The sequence below is a fragment of the Dermacentor albipictus genome, unplaced genomic scaffold (assembly GCF_038994185.2).
Source record: "Dermacentor albipictus isolate Rhodes 1998 colony unplaced genomic scaffold, USDA_Dalb.pri_finalv2 scaffold_34, whole genome shotgun sequence".
Lineage (NCBI taxonomy): Eukaryota > Metazoa > Arthropoda > Arachnida > Ixodida > Ixodidae > Dermacentor > Dermacentor albipictus.
In genome coordinates this window covers 957,732-978,664 of record NW_027225588.1, presented here as the reverse complement: position 1 = coordinate 978,664, position 20,933 = coordinate 957,732, and the positions used below count along the sequence as shown (strand labels likewise).

Below are 20,933 nucleotides of genomic sequence, written 5' to 3'. Positions count from 1 at the left end.
CGTTACTGCGCATGGTCTCACTTTTTTTCTTTGTGCTGTGTATCGTGCACCTGATGCAGCGGATTCTTTCATGTATAGTTTATTTGGCCGCTTACTGCCTTACCAAAACCGGAACCTAATTATTACCGGTGATTTTAATTTCCCTGCTATTGATTGGGATAAACCGTATTATGGCCTGTCTGCCTCATGTGATATTATTCTTGATCTGAAGTTTTCTTTAAACCTTAAGGAAACCGTTCATGCGTACACCAGAGAGACATCTGTCTTAGACCTTTTCTTTGTTAGTCAAACCTTTTTTGATGGAGTGCTTAGTGTTGAAGCTGGAATCTCGGACCATCGTCTGTTGTTCTTCTGTTGTGTTTCGTCAGTTGTTGCCGGGATGCGACCGGTTAAAATGATCAAGGACTGCGCACGCGCTGACGATAACGCAATCATCGACTCTTTACAATCACAGTTAGATAACCCTTGCAGCAGTGACCTTCATAGTTTATGGCAGCACTTTAAGAATACAGTACAGTATACTATTGAACATTTTATTGCCCTTAGAAAGGTTTGTATTAATCGCCGCAATCCTTGGATAAGTCGTGAAAATATTCAAATGAAACGTAAAGTAAGGCGCTGTAGGAAGTAAAAAATACCTTGTCCGCAACAGTTCCAGGTTCTAAAAAGAGAACTTGCCTATAAGTTAAAACTAGCAAAGTCCCGTTATTTTGACACGACGCTCCCCGAATTTATCAGAAGTGATCCCCAAAAATTTTGGAATTTTTTAGGTCGCAGGACTGACCACTTGACCAAAATTAGAGTTAATAACAGCGTTGTAACCGACACCACGATCACAGCGCAAGGTTTTAACTCGTATTTTCAAAGCGTGTTCCTTATGGAATGGGCAACCACAGCTAGAATTCCAGTTGAAGATCCTGGTGACGTACCAACTATCTCTGTGAACGGTGTTGTGTCTATGTTGCGTAAACGCGTAGATAAAAAATCCGCGGGTCCCGATGGGCTTCCAAATGCCTTTCTAAAGCGTTTTGCAGCACAGGTATCTGTTTTCTTAACGAGGATCTTTCAAGTCTCGTTACTTTCGCGAGATGTGCCGGAGGACTGGAGGATGGCCCGCGTTGTGCCAATTTTAAAAAAAGGGGACAAGCTAACCAGTTCTAATTATCGACCAATCTCAATCACTTCCTCCTGTTGCAAGCTGCTTGAACACATAGTATCGGGTTATCGTAACTCCTATCTTGCTGAAAATAACATTTTATCACCTGCACAACATGGCTTTCGGAAAGAAATATCCACTGGGACACAGTTAGTTACAACAATTCATGATTTTTCTGTTGTGCTTGATAAATCAGGGCAGATTGATGTACTTATTTTAGATTTCCGCAAGGCATTTGACACAGTTTCCCACAGTAAACTTATTTATAAACTGGAAAGTATTGGCGTCCCTACATACCTTGTTAATTGGATTAATGCTTATTTAAAACACAGGACACAGTACGTAGAGGTTAATGGTTGTAAATCTGAAGTGCTTCCAGTTACGTCAGGTGTACCCCAAGGAAGCGTTTTAGGCCCGCTGCTCTTCTTAATTTATATTAATGACTTGCCGGCTGCTATTTCCGAAAATGTCTCTGTCAAGCTTTTTGCAGATGACTGCATTCTCTTCAAGAGCATAAACGAGCGTAATGATCATTACCTCTTACAAAACTCACTATTAGCTGTTCATCAATGGTGCCTTAAATGGAATATGCAACTTAACCTAGATAAAACTGTCCTCCTGCGAATTTCGCGCAAAAAACAGGTTTGTCCTTTCTATTACAGCCTTCTAAATCATTCTATTATGGAGGTCACACATCATAAGTACTTAGGCGTTACAATAACAAACGATTTAACCTGGTCGGCGCATATTGCAGACATTTGTTCCTCATCATTTTCCAAGCTGTGCTTTCTGAGGCGGAAGCTTAGAGGCGCTCCAAGTAAGCTTAAACGTCTTGCATACATAACGTTCATCAGATCAAAATTAGAGTACGCGTCGGTCTTATGGGACCCGTTCATAAAGAAGGACATTTACCAGCCTGAGATGGTACAAAGGAAAGCGATTAGGTTTATTAATAACAAATACAGAAGGCTTGATTCACCTACGACACTAATGAAAGCAAATAACATCCAACTACTTGAAGTACGCAGGAAAATGTCCCGTTTGTTGTTCCTGCATAACCTTTTAGCACTTAAACTAAACATTTTGCATACCACAGAACTTAAACAGTTATCGTCTAGACGAACACACCACACAGGAAGTCATTTACTAGAACCAATTTTTGCAAGAACTGAAACATTCAAACACAGTTTTTCCCCGAGGACCGTTTCCGACTGGAACTGGCTTCCAGGGGCCATCTTCCAATCCCCTGATTTCGTTAAACCTTTAGAAGAGCATTTGTCTGAGTGAATGAGTGCTGTATATGTGCGTATGCGTATATATATGTATGAATATGTACATGTGTATACATATTTTGCTGCCTGTCTATTAGCGGCAATCTGTTAAACTGCCGCTCTTTCTTTTTCTTTTTTATGTCACAGTGTATTTACATGCCTTGTATAGCCCCTCCTGCATGGGCCATAACTCAGTTGGCCTGCAGTATTATGAAATAAATAAATAAATAAAACGAGACGCGTTCTCAAGGGAGCAATATATCATGTTTATGCCGGTGAGGGTTATATCTGGATACGTTATGCGCAAGTAGCGTTCTGTGATCAATGAGAGACGCAATATGCCATGCTGGATACTACGGAACGCGCTCACGTCGATTTGTACTCAAGAGGAACAACGAAGTGACGTTAAACATGGCCACTGATACTCGCTTTCTTGTTTGAAGTGAATCGAAGTACGGAAGTACCTTCACACAGGCAGACCTGATGAAAAAAAATTGTAGTTTCGTACAATGATTGTAAAGCTGTGACGCGATAGCCAGAGCGAAATTATGCGCAGTAATTCTTGGTTTGTTTCGTGCGGTGTCGACTGTAATTGACATTCGCGGACGCACGCGAGAGACCTGTCGAGATCAAGAGAACTTCAGTTCAGCCCGAGTGGTTTTCCTTTGAGCAGGTGGCGCCCCCTGGCGGTGGAGAAACACAACTCTTCTTTCCTCCTCATTCCAATGAAAACATTCCCTCATCGCCGACTCGCGTCGTTTACATTATTTCACTTCGGGGCTGGTTCCTGAATAAGCACTAGCTAAAGGTTCCTCAGCTCGGACCCAACTCCAACGTGGCCTATTGAAATACATGCAAAATGCAAAACCTTTTTCTGAGATAAGGCCTGGACCGATTTTAATGACATTTGTTGCATTTGAGCGAGCGAGAAAGCTAAATTCTAGTGACTGTTGCATGCGGAATTTCTATTTCGGGCCTGCATTTTGCTACAGAAGTTTTGAAACATTCAAAAGTTCGAAAGAAATAGATGCTCGAAGTTTACAAATTAATGGCTCTGCATCAAGAAGAGATGTCGCGGATTTGAATGGACAAATGTGATATGTGAGTTTATATCCTACGAGAAAATGTTACGTTGTGTACAAGGGTTCTGCGAAAGCTGTGCTTTCATAATACTGAATTTTGTTACGTTCAAGTGTAACACACCAAGTTGGTCCGCTTTAGATGTTCTATCAGGTGCAATTCTCATAATTGTGATATCATTGTGCGTTGCTGAGTTACAGAGCTGTAAACTAAATAGTTTCGTTTTCTGGAAATGTGTGATATTTGCTCATTTTAAATAAAAAACTAACATCCTAACTGAAACATTTGAAACCATCAGTCACTAGTTTTTAAGGTTTTCATTTAAGTGCATTAAACCTAGTCAAAATTGGTGCCGTGGGTGCCGAGAAAAACGATTTCTTATTTCACATGTATTTAGATAGGAGCACCCTTGATAAAGCTTCCTCTTAAAGTCGGACAATAGCAAAGAGGGGGACACCAGTTGAACTAGTAAGACTTGTGAACGCTGACAGCTATTTGACAGATATCTGTAAACCATTTGCGAGCTATTTGGCTACTACGCCCTTGTAAATTACACGTAAATAGATGTATTAAGGCGCAGGTTGGAATCAGCTAGCACAAGACAAGGACAATATGACGTCGCCGGTAGAAGCCTTCGTCCCGCTGTGTACATAATGCTAGGTCGATGATGGAGATGATGATGATTATTACGACTTGTATAAGCTTCCTCTCTAAACCAGAGTCTCCGTCCCTATTATTCCCCAAAATCCTTACACTGGTCTAAGCCATAGCATTAAAGAACTGAGATCGCAACAGTGGTGGCAGCTGTGGGACCGAAGAACCCAGATCTCAACAGTATGCATATACAGCGCGTGGCAATCTGCAGCACGTACTGGCAAAGATTAATTTTGGTAACTACGTGTGGATCTCTTTTCAGTTAGCGCAGGATGACCATTGCACAGGGTGTTTATTTTCAGTTATATATAAAGATCTATAGGTGTAGTAACGTAGCTTTTTAGAAAACTAGTTCCACGACGAATCTGAAATATTTTGCCGCTAAATACGTGAGCTTCAGGTGAATAATTAACAGAAATTAAGTTTGTGGTTTTCTGGGGGCTCTTGCATAAGTGGAAAATTTGGAGCCAGTCTCAATGTGCCTTCATTTTCTTTAATTGAAAATCACACGTAACTAGTGATATTACTTGTAAAATTTGATCAATAAATGCAGGCAATATGGGTGCCGGGAGCGTAGAACAGGCAGCCACGCTATCGTAGCAGCAGGAGACGCCCGGCGACGGAATGCTCCACAAACCTTCAAACTGAATGTCTTGGCCAGTCGCGACAGGTATTGGTACAGCAGGCTTTGCTTGGCAAGTATGTGCGGCTGTGTTTCGGGTCAGGATTCGTCGTGACATATGCCATCATAGCGACTTCGTCACACACTTCATTACGGGGTGCAGCTATCTGCACGTGAGACGTGGTCGGGTTCGATAATGCCTCAAGTGAGCTTTGAAATTCAATGATGAAAATCTCGAATTAGGTGGGATTTTCACGATCTTTGAAAAATGGCGGAGCATTGAAATGTGACCGCTTCTGGATGTGCCATCTTTAGCTTTGCCCCCAAGGCACTACAGAAAAAGGTAATTGATGAATTTTTTGGTGTCTTAATCTACTGTAGCTCACGTTATTGCCAGCAAATCGTGGCCGCATCTCCTAGGCACTATTTTGTAATAACGCCACGCAAGCTTCACAGCGCTGATAGCATTTTTTAAATAAAAATTGTGTATGTTCTAAAAAAAAAAAACGTCCTGTATATATTTCATTCCAGCTCCTATTTGCAGCACTGTGATGGCAAAAGTACCACGCCGTGAAGCTTTGAGACTAGTATATCTGAAAAACAAACAAATAGGAACAAAACCAGGAGTGGTCCACTTTGTACATCTGAAAACAGACCCGCATTGGGGCTTTTCCTACAAAGTTTATTGCATTTGGTGTTTAATGAAAACAGTATAAATATTAAATCCATTATTTCATGGCACAAAGTTTCTCTCAATGTCGGATCTTTTCCAAGGAAATATGCCATTATCTTCAGTGTCACGTGCACTTTGTTCCACAAGCAAAGTTTTAGTTGCTTCGCTATTAGTGTAAATGAAAACATTAGCCTAAATTCTTTTTTTGTGTGTAAAAAGGGCGGCTGATCTAGCCTACGTTTCTTAAACGTGTGTTTTTTGCAAAATGTCCAGTCTCAGAAGAACTTCTTGGCTTGGTTGGTACTTGCTGTGTGACACAATTGCCGCTTAAATAACGCCCACAAATCGTAGACACGAAAGAAATACTATCACGACGATGCGAGTGGCAAAGAAGGAAATTCATATTCTTCACTTACACTTTCAGACACCATTTCTAGGCGTGGGTGAGTCTCGTGGCGTTATATCCGCAGCGTCATGTTTTTGATGGTCAGTGTTTTTTTTTTTAAATTTTCCTAATTGGAGTCAGCAAACACATTCCGGCTTCGGCAGCTCAGCCCACTGTTTCCACCTGATTGTCTCCGACACTGTCGACATTAGATTCCTAATACCTCAAAACTGTACGTAGAGTTTACCTCGAGCACTACACGTGTGGCCCTGTAAGCTACTTGAGCGAGCATTTCGACCCCAGCAGAAGAATTTTTTACTAAGTCGTAAATTTTGTTCATCTCTTCATCGGGGGTCACACGTGCACCTCTCTATTCCGGTGGCTTTAACCTTGTAGGCACATTAACAGCTAGCAAAAATGCATAACAAGGCATTGAGTAGCGGAAGCACCAATAGATATGTTTCGTAGAAAGCTTTCTTTACGCTACAGTGCTAAACATACAATTTATACAATTAAAAATCACAAGTCGGTGAGTTGATGCAAGCGTATTCTCGTTAACAACATTCATCGCAGGTTCATGCGTCAGAAAGACCAACCATCTGACGTTCGTTTTGGTACTTCGCTTAGCCGCTGAATTGCACAATCACGCAAGTAGGTATGCCGCCTATGCACCGTGGTGAAAGGCTCGGCCACTCTTTACGCATGAAAATGTGCCCAGTGAATCAATGCCACCGGTGACCTTCGATTTGAAGAACACTGATGGCCTAAGCTTTTTTTACCCGCCGGCATCCTTTTGTTTGAAGCTGGAATTTCAGATTGCGTCGGTTGGTTCACTTTGTCATTGTGTTAAGAACAGTCTAAAGGTGGTTAGACAATACAAAGCGATCGACGTAACTTTGGAGACTGCTAACTGCGTGTGCGAGCATCGCAACCTTGACATATAACGCTGAATTTCGTCGGCGTTTGTAACTCTTACGACCAGCACTGTCGTGCAAACCTCGTAAATAATTAACGGTCGCATACTACGTCTATAATTCAAAGCGACGAATGTTGAAGAATTTAAATTTACTTTATCTGAAGGAAATGCCGTGACCCGCACGTAGAAAAATTCCTGTGTTGCTTACTTCGCGAGTGTGTCTGTGCCATTTCCGGCGCACCTCAGTTGGTTCCACGTGGAGTCTGCAAAACCAAATTTCCCTTAGACACATGTCGTCTGCTCTAGCAGACGAAACGTGTTTAAAGGACCTTCCTGTCTATGTGCTATTAGCTGTTCTTTTTGCGTGCTGTCTGCAACAAGAGAAGAACCATCAAGCGCGCAAGGTCTCGCTGGGTTACATGAGGTAACGCGTCAAGCACCCATTAGCCAAAATGCTTTGTGGCCGATAATACAACAGTCTAACGTCGAAAGGATTTGCTTGCTCGCACAGTGCCCGGCTACTTGATGCAGCAGAAAGTACGCATGCTTGAATATGTTGAAATGACTCCCATCATTAGTGCACGTACAGAGTGCGTACCTTGGAAGGCATACATGGCGGCGCCGTTAGTTGTACCACAGTCCTTCCATTTTTTTTTTTCTGGTCACGAAACTGCCGCCTCAGTTTCATATAGAGCCAGCGCCCGCCGCTAGAGGCGCAACCGTGCATGAGAGGGCATGCGAACGCCGCTACCGCTGTGGTTGTGTGTGGGGCAGTCTCGGTATTCTAGCTTTCTCAACTTCCTTAACCGTCGCTCTAGTTTCCCGTAACTATTTTTAACATTGAATTTGCTTAAATTACTGCCTGAGCGCGTCTTCTGCCATGATATGAGCGCCTGGGACGAAAAAAAAAGCCGCTCATAACATGGAGCTTGCGGCGGTCTCAGATAAAAATAAATAAATAAATAAATAAAAAATCTGGGATTTCAAGAGCCAAAACCACTAAAAAATTATGAGGCATGCCGTAGTGGGGGACTCAGGATTAATTTTGACCACCTGGGATCCTTTAAAGTGCACCTGAATTTAAGTAAACGTAAATAAACGTCTGAATGAGATTTACGTAGGATTAATGCAGGACAAACTTCGCAACTAAATGTCTTTAAATGCACCTAAAAATCAGAAAAGCGATGCCATTTCTGAATGAGATTTAGGCAGGAGTAATGCAAAACAAACTTCGCTACTAAATGTCTCTAAAATGCACCTGAATTTAAATAAACTGGTGTTTTGCCTTTCGCCCCCGTCGAAATGCGTCCGCTGTACACGGCCGGCTGGTCTCGGTTCACATTTCTACATCAACGTCGTTCGCCTCAGCACTTCGGTGGTCTCCGCTATTTAATATTTGGCTGAGATTAAACTCCGCGCATTCGCAACAAAGCGTCAGTGGTCCCACTTTTCACCAGATGCAAACATATGGGCTGTTGCACCGCCGCTTACCAGTAAGTAATCGCCAACTCCCCGTTGCGCAAAGCGCGAGATTGTTCGCCGAGCACAGCTGTTCACTTTCTGTTTAACTGTGGCAGAGAAGGACTCTGACTGTGGGCAGTATCTTATAAGGAGATCAAAAGAATGAAATTGTTATTGCAAGGGCTGCTACCGTAGAATACTTAATGACAAAGAAAAGGAAATTGAGCTGCTCCATGCGCTTAAGATTTCTCTGCAAAGCGATGCCATTTCTGAATGAGATTTAGGTAGGATTAATGCAAGACAAACTTCGCTACTAAATGTCTTCGATGCGGCTTTTAGCGACGGATTGAGGCGAACGTAAAGTGTTAGGACTTGCGCAGTTGAAACTAGCTGTATTGTAATTAGGCAATTGCCTTAGCAAACAGTCGTTTAGAAGCGTCAGTAAGCCCAGCACTTATTCACGCTGCTCGTGGTTTCGACGCAGAAACGGTGAGACTAGGTATTTTGGTTCTTAATGCGCAACTATTTACAATATGTTAAAAATTTTATAATTCGATTAAGAAAAGAAATAGAACGTGTTGGTGCAAAAACAACATACAAGCATGATCATTCATTTATCATTAAAATAAGCGGACAGAAATACAGACAGCACAGAGGCGTCCGGTCACGAATGGTCCACCATTCACAATGCAAGAAGTTTGTTAAAAGCATGACACTGATATAAATAAGCGTAAAGAAATAACATCAAACGTGAGAGATATGCATTGGGGGGCAGGAAACAAACACGAGCAAGCGAATGGCAATAAATACAGAATGCATAATCGATTGTTTCTATCAGCAAGAAAGTCTAAAGCATTTCATAACACATGGCAAAACAACTCTCAAACGAACACAAGTAGCCGCATCCAAATACAGCAATTTTTTTTTTAAATGGCTTGTTAGAGATACCACCATTCTACTTCTTCAGCTGTTACTTGCAACACGTGTTCAGCATCCTTGTCCCACCCCGCCACTTCAACTAAACAGTCCAGCACTCGAAAAATTTGCGCAGCACATGCACAGAACGCACCCGATCACTCGGCTCGCCTCGCACTGCAGCACGCGTTTCGGTACGCGAACGATGCCCTCTGTGGCACAGTGGCGCCGCGTTGCGGCACCTTTGGGCAGTATATGAACCTCTCCCATAGCGTGACGGCGGAGTTTCGTGACCAGTAAAACATGGAAGGACTCTGTTGTACCATTCTCGAACCCCAAGCCGTTGATGGATGAAGGCTCGCCCAGGTGCATGCGGGCATGATTGAACGAGTAGACGCTTGCGAGGCGCCGGAAAACGTCGTCGTCGGACGTCAGCGAGGCCTGGCGTTCCGTCGCGAAACATGAGAGAAACCGTTGCACGCGGCGAGCAGAAATACAATTTATGCACTCTTGGTTCACAATATTGGTTCGCATGGTATAAAGGCGCCTTGCGCTTGTTTAAAAATGCGGCACTTAAAAAAAATTGAGAGCTTGTTCGACAACTGATGCGTACTGTCGCGCTTTGGCTTCTGGCTAGTATACAGGCTGTCGATATATGTTTCGTTTTAATAGTTGGTACTGCAAAATTCTGTCGTCCCGTTGCGTTTCCGGCGATTTAATTCGAACATGTCACATAGCCTTAGAATACCTTCGAGATCATTAAAACTACCTTGAAATATTTGTCGTTCGTACATTATATCACCAGCTTTGGATCAACGGCCATGGAGTCCAGCTTGCGAGAGAAATTCCTTGCCACTGCGAGAGCATCTCGATTAGGACAGGGCATAGAGGAGCTAATTAAGCGAGATTGGAGTTCACGTTTACCAACTGATAGTGGTTTTGTACACGGTGGGGACTTCAACTACGGAATCTGTCATGGTCGGTGTCCCTATTTATTTATTTGTAATTTCGCAGAATACTGCAGGCCTGTACCCACCGTGGTTGCTCAGTGGCTATGGTGTTGGGCTGCTGAGCACGAGGTCGCGGGATCGAATCCCGGCCACGGCGGCCGCGTTTCAATGGGGCGAAATGCGAAAACACCCATGTACTTAGATTTAGGTGCACGTTAAAGAACCCCAGGTGGTCGAAATTTCCGGAGCCCTCCACTACGGCGTGCCTCATAATCAGAAAGTGGTTTTGGCAGGTAAAACCCCATAATTTCTTTTTTTTTACTGCAGGCCTGATACGCACCCTAAAAGGAGGGGCATCAAAGAGGAGAAATGTGACCATAAAGATAGACAAAGATGGAATGGTTTTACAAAACTAAACAAGAAAAGAAACATGCTACCAAAACAGCAAACAAATAAAAATTTTTTACTAACACTCTGTACAATAAGACGATAAAGAAACTTCCTGGCTTGATGCGAAGACCTTTTAACGAGAACAACTTAAGACAATCTGCGCAACAGAGTCATTCCTATGCAGTGTTGTTTGAAGTTTGAAGTTTATTACAATTTTGACAATACAAGATTGTCATGGCGCCGGAGCACAGCAGACAACAGTCCAAAAAATATATACATATATACACATAATACACACATATACATACTTATGTATACGAATGTTACAATTATACATACAAGAAATCATTGCAACACAATAAGTATAAATAATGAAAATGAAGAAATAAAGTGCGTACAGAAAGATACAGGAAGGCCAAAAGGCCACATGGGAACAAAAAGTCTTGCAACGCATGAAATTGGATATCAGTCGAAAAAACAGGAAATAAATTACAAAAAACAGGTGTCATTTCTTGGAAAAATACAGTTTTGATTTCTTTCTGAATATTGAAATGGTTGAGGAATCTTGCATGATATCAAATAAAGCATGCTCATCATTAAGTGAATTAGGAATCTGCCACTGTAAAAGCTGATTGCCGTAGTTTGTTCTAGTTTTTACCTTAATAAAGTTCCTAGCTCTTAAGGTGTAGTTAGTTGTGGTATTAGTATATATAGAAAAAAAGTTCTCGCGATTACTTATGAATTCTAAAAAAGCTTTTTCGGATAACTTTTGTTTATACAAACTAGCGACACTCAAAATACTGTCCTGGTGAAAGTACTCAGAGGTATGTTCGTACATCGATAGGTTATTAATAATACGAACGCACTTCTTCTGCATTCGGAATAGAGTTTCCAAGTTAGCCTTAGAAGTGACGCCCCAGATAAGTAGACAATGGTGGAGTCTAGAATGAATAGTAGAAAAGTATAACTGACGTTCAAGGTTTAAAGGTAACAGCGTGCGATGCTTATTGAGCATACCAATTAATTGTGCTATGCTACGTTTAATATAACTTACGTGATGCGTCCACCGTAGATTTTCATGGAAGAGTACACCCAAGAACTTGTACTGGGAAACCCTTTCAAGTGGTTGCGATTGAAATATTAAAGAAGATGCGAACTTAACTGGTTTGTTAATAGGAGTAAAAACAATATACTTTGTTTTTTTAACATTTAGGCTCAACTGATTAGCCGATAGCCACACTGAAAGGGAATTTAACCAGTTGTTAATAAGAGCAATTAGAGTAGAGATGTTATCAGAGGAGAAAAAAACGTTTGTATTGGCGGCATATAATACAATATCGGGTGTTCCTGGTATTGCCACGATATCATTGATATAAAGAAGGAAAATCGTAGGACCTATAATAGAACCCTGCGGGACGCTGTACCTAATGTCAGAGATAGATTGTCCCATAAGAGATGGTGCGAGGGAAAAACGAATATTTAAAACAAGTACTTTTAGCGCTCAAGCGAGTTAATAAACCGCTTTCATCATAATAATCTTCAGCCTGGTTACGCCCACTGTAGGGCAAAGGCCTCTCAAATACTTCTCCAACTACCCCGGTCATGTACTAATTGCGGCCATGTTGTCCCTGCAAACTTCTTAATTAATCTCATCCGCCCACCTAACTTTCTGCCGCCCCCTGCTACGCTTCCCTTCCCTTGGAATTCAGTCAGTAACCCTTAATGACCATCCATTATCTTCCCTCCTCATTACATTTCCTACCCATGCCCATTTCTTTATTTCAACTAAGATGTCATTAACAAGCGTTTGTTTCCGCACCCAATCTGCTCTTTTCCTAACCCTTAAGGTTACACCCATCATTATTCTTTCCATAGCTCGTTGCGTCCTCCTCAATTGAAGTAGAACCCTTTTCGCAAGCCTCCAGGTTTCTGCCACATACGTGAGTACTGTAAGACACAGCTGTTACACACTTTTCCTTTGAGGGATAATGGCAACCTGCTGTTCATGATCTGAGAAAGCTTGCCAAACGCACCCCAGCCCATTCAGGTTCTTCTGATTATTTCACTCTCATTATGGGGTTTTACGTGCGAAAACCACTTTATGATTATGAGGCACGCCGTAGTGCAGTACTCCGGAAATTTCGACCACCTGGGGTTCTTTAACGTGCACCTAAATCTAAGTACACGGGTGTTTTCGCATTTCTCCCCCATCGAAATGCGGCCGGCACGGCCGGGATTCGATCCCGCGACCCCTTGCTCAGCAGCCAAACACCATAGCCACTGGGCAACCACGGCGGTGTATTATTGCAGTCTCATGATCCGCTTCCGCGGTCACTACCTGCCCTTAGTAGATGTCATCATCATCATCAGCCTGGTTACACCCACTGCAGGGCCAAGGCCTCTCCCATTCTTCTCCAAGTAGTAGATGTATTCCCGTACAACTTGCAGTGCCTCGCCACATATCGTATACTGCTGTTCTCTTCCCGAGACTGTTTAACATTACTTTAGTATTCTGCAGAATAATTTTTAGACCCACCCTTCTGCTTTGCCTCTCCAGGTCAGTGAGCATGCATTGAAATTGGTCCCCTGAGTTAATAACCAAGGCAATATCATCAGCGAATCGCAAGTTACTAAGGTATTCTCCATTAACTCTTATCCCCAATTCTTCCCAAACCAGGTCTCTGAATACCTCCTGTAAACACGCTGTGAATAGCATAGGAGAGATCGTATCTCCCTGCCTGACGCCTATCTTTATTGGGATTTTGTTGCTTTCTTTATGGAGGACTACGGTGGCTGTGGAGTCGCTATAGATATCTTCCAGTATCTTTACATACGGTTCTTCTGCACCCTGATTCTGTATTGCCTCCATGACTGCTGAGGTTTCGACTGAATCAAATGCTTTCTCGTAATCAATGAAAGCTATATTTAAGGGTAGGTTATATTCCGCACATTTCTCTATCACCTCATTGATAGTGTGAATATGGTCTATTGTTGAGTAGCCTTTACGGTATCCTGCCTGGTCATTTGGTTGACAGAAATCTAAGGTGTTCGTGATTATATTTTCGATTACCTTAGTAAATACTTTGCAGGCAACGGACAGTGAGCTGATCGGTCTATATTTTTTCAAGACTTTGGCGTCCCCTTTCTTATGGATTAGGATTACGTTAGCGTTCTTCCAAGATTCCGGTGCGCTCGAGGTCATGAGGCATTGCGTATACAGGGTAGCCAGTTTTTCTAGAACAATCTGCCCACCATCCTTCAACAAATGTGCTGTTACCTGATCTTCCCCAGCTGCCTTAACCATTTGCCTGGCTCCCAAGGCTTTTTTTACTTCTTCCGACGTTACTTGCGGAATTTCAAGTACCTCTAGACTATTCTTTCCTCCATTATCATCGTAGGTGCCACTGGTACTGTATAAATCTCTATAGAACTCCTCAGTCACTTCAACTATCCCATCCATATTAGTAATGATATTGCCGGCTTTGTCTCTTAACGCATACATCTGATTCTTGCCTATTCCTAGTTTCTTCTTCACTGCTTTTAGGCTTCCTCAATTCCTGGGAGCATGTTCAATTCTATCCATATTATACTTCCTTATGTCTGCTGTCTTACGCTTGTTGAATAACTTGGAAAGTTCTGCCAGTTCTATTCTAGCTGTAGGTTTAGAGGCTTTCATACATGGGCGTTTCTTGATCAGATATTTCGTCTCCTGCGATAGCTTACTGGTATCCTGTCTAACGGAGTTGCCGCCGACTTCTATTGCACACTCCGTAATGATGCCCATAAGGTTATCGTTCGCTGCTTCAACATTAAGGTCCTCTTCCAGAGTCAAAGCCGAACACCTGTTCAGTGCCTTGATCCGGAATTTCTCTATTCTCCCTCTTACCGCTAACTCATTGCTCGGCTTCTTATGTACCAGTTTCTTCCATTCCCTCCTCAAGTCTAGGCTAATTCGGGTTCTTACCATCCTATGGTCACTGCAGCACACCTTGCTGAGGACGTCCACATGTTGTATGATGACTGGGTTAGCGCAGAGTATAAGGTCTCATTAATTTCTAGTCTCGCCATTCGGGCTCCTGCACGTCCACTTTCGTCTATCCCGCTTACGAAAGAAGGTATGCACTATCCGCATACTATTCTGTTCTGCAAACCCTACTGATAACTCTCCCCTGCTATTCCTAGAGCCTATGCCATGTTCCCCCACTGACTTGTCTCCAGCCTTCAATCTTGCCTACCGTGGCATGTAACTCGCGCATAAGCATAGTGTATTTTGGTTTGTCTTTATCCCTAGGTGATTCCACGTCTTCACAGCAGCAGCTTTTGGCTTCCTGGTCATCATGACTAGATGTAGGGTCGTAGACCTGTACGACCTTCAATTTCTACCTGTTATTAAGTTTCACAACAAGACCTGCCCCTCACTCGATAATGCTATAGAAGTCCTGTAATTTACCAGCTATATCCTTATTTATCAGGAATCAGGAAACGTGCCCGCTTTTTAGCACTGTATATGCTTCTTTTGTCCTCCAAACTTCACTGAGCCCTATTACATTCAATTTACTGCCCTCTAATTCCTCAAACAGCATTACTAGACTCACCTCACTGGATAACGTTCTACCGTTAAACGTTGCCAGGTTCAGATTCGAATGGCTGCCTGTTTGAACCCAGGTATTCTTAGCACCCTTTGCTGCGTCACAGATCTGAGCGCCGATGTGGTCAGTTGCTTCGCAGCCGCTGGGGACTAAGGGTTTGATTGTTGTGTTCACATAGGAGGTTGTGGCCATGTACTGCTCCAGGGTGGCCAATCCCGCTCTCGTGAGGGAGTGCGTTACCTGTTCTGGTCACCGGGATCACGCCGCACTCTTGGCCTGTTTATGCAATTTTAACAACACGCGGATTTTTTTTTATCCGGTAGAAAATTGCGCGGCACCGGGATTCGAACCACGGTCCTCTGGCTCGCGAGGCGGATACTCTACCTCTACGCCAACGCTGCACTCTGATCGGTTTACATCGCTTTATGCCGCTTTAGCAGAGCGTTACCGTATACCGCAAGCGTCAGCGTATACCGGCTGCGACGACTGAGCATGCAAAGGGTTTAGCGGGCACCGGTATAAGTTTACGGGAATGCTCTGCCAGATACCGTGTTTCCGCAACACATGTCAGCACGCGGGCTTCCCGCTTCGAACCTAATTCGCCAGTAATACTCGCTCACCATCGTGAGAGCAAGAAATAAATGGGAAAATTGGTTATCGCTTAGTGCATTTCATGCCGAGGACACAGTGTAAGCGCTCGTGCAAGCGCTCTGCCAGTGGTATTAATTATTTCTCTGTTAACATTTTTTTCGTACTATATATTGGATAATGATAACAATTGTATCTCCTTTACTTACGTTCCTTAAATACATACTTTCAGTGCGCTCTCTATCTAAATAAAAAAAAAATATACAGATGCATTGTACTGTGGGAATCGGTTTCATGCGCGGCATTTTACAGGTAGTTGGCTTCGGCGTCGGCCCTGCGTCGGTTCACCTCGTATGTCTTTTGACTCTCCCGACGAACTGGATCAGGCGCTCAATGTGGAGCTCTGACATGCTAAGAATCAGAAAGATGGTAGGCTTGCTTTCCTTTTTGCATGATCATTGAGCACACGTGCTTCTTCCTCTGTGCCCAGCGTTGCCCCCCGTAGTACGCCATCCTCGAGGTGCTCAAGTAGACTTCTGATGAATGCAATGACCGAGTTGTCGCACATCTGGTCGAAGCTACGGTCTTCCATGAGCTTCGTTGTGAGCTTCGGGAGCCGGTTGGCGTGTACGGGGGTAACAAACTTGTTTTTAATCGCTTTTCATATGGAGGAAACCAGCATCCGGTGTACTACAGTTTTCATGCCCGATCTTATGTGCAAGAGTCCAGGTGAGATTTGGATAACGCTCGACTGACGACGTTGCCGTGGCAACGTGACCACTAGCTAGCTAGCTAGCTAGCTAGCTAGCTAGATAGATAGATAGATAGATAGATAGATAGATAGATAGATAGATAGATAGATAGATAGATAGATAGATAGATAGATAGATAGATAGATAGATAGATAGATAGATAGATAGATAGATAGATAGATAGATAGATAGATAGATAGATAGATAGATAGATAGATAGATTCAAAGTGGCTGAAGCTAACAAAGAATGCATCGTATCAAGTACTTTTTTGCATCTATCTCCCTCTTCCATGCAATCTTCCGATGCAATGATGATGCTAAGCATTTATAAATAAGGAAATAAATAAATCAAACACAGTATTTACGGGCCAAGCAGGGCGCCTCGGGCCTCACATCCTAATGAACTGCGTCACTTATTTTCACGCCCAAAAAATTCTGTGTCACACTTTATGAACTCGCATACTTCACAACGACACATCCGAAACATGACATGCATGTCTGCAGGTAAATTCAAAAAATAAAGCAAGCTCTCCTCAAGGCTACACACGGTCATGTTACATTTTTCGGTACACCATAACAAATTGATTCTCCGCGTACAAATCCGATAAAATAATGCTACAATGCTAAACTAGAGATAATATAACCAACAAAATACAAAATCACTGAAGAAATATACAGTAGTTAATTACTGTAACTAAAAATAAAACTCAGTTACGAGACTGAATCTTGGTTTTGTGAGGATTGTTAATTATCAGTTGACTTAGGAGTTTGAAAGCAACCAATCTGTATTATCTATGTAGTAAGGCTTCAATTAAGATCAGTCACGTGACGATAGGATAACTGGGTCTTCTGGACACGAGTTCCACTTCATCCGCTACAAGTCCTAAGCTCTGACCCCTACAGGCGCACGAGGCCTGACTGCCGCGCAGCTGGCGCGTAAATTGCGCGGAGGCGGCAGCAGTGATTGCGGCAGTTATTGCGGCAGTGACTGCACAATAGTAGAGGAGGAAGGTAAGCACAGTACTATGTTTAAGTTGACGCCGCTCGCCCCTCTCAACAACTGCTCCAGCTCTCGGACTGCAAGCATGCCTCCAACAAAGAAGCTGACAGTTTCTCCTGCGTCATGTGCCAGAATAACCAGGAATGTACAACGCTAGGCCAATGTAAAGGAGGCGGAGAAGGAAGAACGTTTACCTCGAAACGGCGCACATACGGAGCCATTATATGCTAGCCACCACGATAATTCCTAGTAAGAGAGCTTCAGCTGCACTTTTGTTCTACCCGCACCGACAGCGCTGACTGGGCACAATGATATCGATGACCAATTCGTGGCGAATGCTGTAGACGCCGCTCTTGTTAAACCACACGCACAGGTTACGCCCACAAGCTCACACACACACACACCTGTCGCACGCCGTCACCACGACCCTTTGTTTTTTTATATCTGCACCTGGGCGCTTCTTACGGTTGAGGAACTAACGGAACCAAAGAAGCAATTCTGCATTCACATACTGTATATATGATTCCGGCACCTACACCAAGTGTATCAAGGGTGTTTACTAGAGTAGTTGGATAGTTACTTGAGTACTATATATATATATTTCTATGCGGTCGTAGTCTTCACAGTGAAATGATCAGTACAACGAACGATTGAATATGTCCCGGCCGAATTCCTATGTTTCTACTGTGAACGCCTCTACAAAGAAGTCCTCTGGAACAAATTTGGCCGCACAACAAAGAGATCTAGGAGTACCCGGCGGCTGATTTGTTGCTTTATAACGAGCGCAACGCTGTGGTACCAATACTGCCCTGCGTAGGTCAAACCAAGGGGAGTTCTGCGCTCGCCCCACTAGCAATAACAACGCGGTTGAGTGTGCTGATGCCTATAGAAACCCTCCAACACTGCTCCAGGAATCGCTCGACTATTACGCTGCTTGTCGTAACGCATCAGTTGGTGCGAGGACTGACGAATACGTCGCAGTTCACGACGACGCGATGATGTAAGGTATATGACAATATGGGACGTCTCAGAAGCCATCTAGGGCGTAAACGACGTGAATGCCAACCTCTAAACGAACCAAACATTTCGAAGACACGGTGGCGATAGCCGCATTCGACGATCTGCAGCTTTATTTGCGAAGCTCCCGCGTATGGCTATGGAGCCTGCTGTGAACATCGGTGCAGTACGTGCGACTGCAATCGCAAATTCGATAAGCAAAGCTTGCGCGAGACAATTGGCGACATATTTCTTGAAGAGCCCCTTGTACTCATGCTAAGTAAAGCGTTTCTTTTGCTGAACTTCTTTAGCCTGCTCTACAGGAGTGGCGTGTTGCGCGGCATTTACTACGGACTGACGTGCATAAAGATGACGTTTGGATGTCCCGGGCATTTCGTTAAAGATGCATTTCTAAATAAGAGACAGAAAGAGAAAGAAAGAGAGAGAGCAAAAGAAAGAAAGAAAAAAACCGGAATACCTTCTTTGTCGTGGCAGCTTTAGGCGTTCCACCTGCTGCAGCCCTTTTCCGCTTTGTGCACGAGTGAATGTAGGCGCGTTTGTCGCCGCTTTGTAATTCGCCCGGAGAGCCAGATGATGCCTTTAGCTTTTTATTCACTTTCCTACTCTTTCCAGTTGGGACATCATACGCCGGCGCTTCTCAAATGAGTTTTGGTAAGTGCATACGCCAGTCCTCGGTTGGAACATTGGATGAACCCAATGTTGTGTTGCCATCTGACTTGATCTCGTAAACATGGTGTTTTGACCACGTAATTACATGTGTATATTTAGTTAACTTAACACACACACACACACACACACACACACACACACACACACACACACACACACACACACACACACACACACACACACACACACACACACACACACACACGCACACACACACACACACACACACACACACATATATATATATATATATATATATATATATATATATATATATATATATTCGTAATCATGCAAAGTCAACATGTGCTCATGCCATTGAACGCATAAAGCCTATGTTAAACTGTGCTACAGCGACGGCCATGAATCGGGCCAATATTTTGGGTATTTCTGTTTGCTAGATTACGCGCTGAGAGTGTTAGCCCGCGCCATTGAAGGTCATGGTGGGTGGATGTGAATTGAAATGTACAAACTAATAAGGAAAAGGGAAAATGAAAGTGCTACCTTGCATACAGAAGCGAGCGTGGTCGTAGGGGTAGCTGGCCACTAAGACGCCACCGTGCAGGTTGGCAGCGAGCACAAAGGGGATTTCGTGCGACCACGCTCGCACTGCCGCGGTTTCAGGCTGCTCGTCCTGTTTGACAGTGGTGAACAGGTTCGGAAAGTTGCGGTTCAGGTCCACGCCACGAGCGTTCTCCCTGCAAATTCGTGGGTGAACGTACGCATACTCACATGCAGCACATGAGACAAATTATCTATTTAAATTTTCAGTGGTGGACTCGAATGGCTTCACGTACACGACGTGCGTCGGGGGTAAAGCCGGGCTACATCGCCGCTAAAATGCTTGCAATTGAGCAGCGCAGCGCGCTTTCCGGGCTGAAGTGACAACTGACTGACAGTCCAGCCCCTACCTCGCGCAGCAGCACGCGGAAAAGGGAGTGCGGAAGGGAACGCTAGTAAACAACCGCGTGCGAAGTCGGTGTGAAACCCCACAATACGTCCAAATCCAAACGAGTCTGATTTCTCAGAAGATGAAGCCCTAGCGTGGTCTGCATCGGTGATTCGCCGCGGTAGCTTAGTGGCTATGGCATTGCGCTACTGAGTACGAGGAGGCAGGCTGCATTCCGACCGCGGCGGCTACGTTCGGAATTGTACGAAATTCAAGAAACCTCGCGTAATACCGTTTGCTTTCGGTGCGCGGTAGAAGGAACCTCGCGTGGTCAAACTGAATCCGGAGTTCCACACTATGGCGTGCCTCTTAATTAGATCGTGGTTTCGGCGCGTAAAACCCAAGAATGTGCGACCAACAGTTCCCGAACACATATGTTGTCTCAAGAAGGAGCCAACGTTTCCGTACTGATCGACTGGCCTTTGCCTCTCTTGTTAGAAACATTGGCTCCACTTGCATCGCTTGTTCGACCATGGCTCCGTCCAAGTGTTACATAATATATGTTGTGTTACATCGCTGCAATATTGATACGCTAATGTTTTCTAATCAGCACAGCTATAGTGGCGCTATATAGAGCAGCAATCCAAGGGTATATGTATCCGACGAAGCTGCAGATTGGCGTCGGCGTGCTTATTTCGGACCAGGAGGTGCTGACGCAACATGGGCAAAGCTCAACCACCGCGGACGGAGTCGTCACCAAAAGTGCGACTAACCAGGAGCACATACCAATTATGATTCTTTCACAGACTTTAGGAGGCGTACGCACCATCAAAATACTACAGCCAATACAATTTTTGCTCATATTCCTCCCCTCCTAAGAGGGCACATGAGAACTCCATTGGGGATTGAAACTGACCGCAAGAAATTGTGACTTAAGCCCATATTCGGGAAATTTT

At 43.8% G+C, this 20,933-nt stretch overlaps 1 pseudogene; it reads right to left on the bottom strand.

The window, feature by feature from the left end:
- Nucleotides 1-20,933, bottom strand: part of LOC135921221 (carboxypeptidase M-like) — a 38,386-nt pseudogene that overhangs the window by 3,885 nt on the left and 13,568 nt on the right.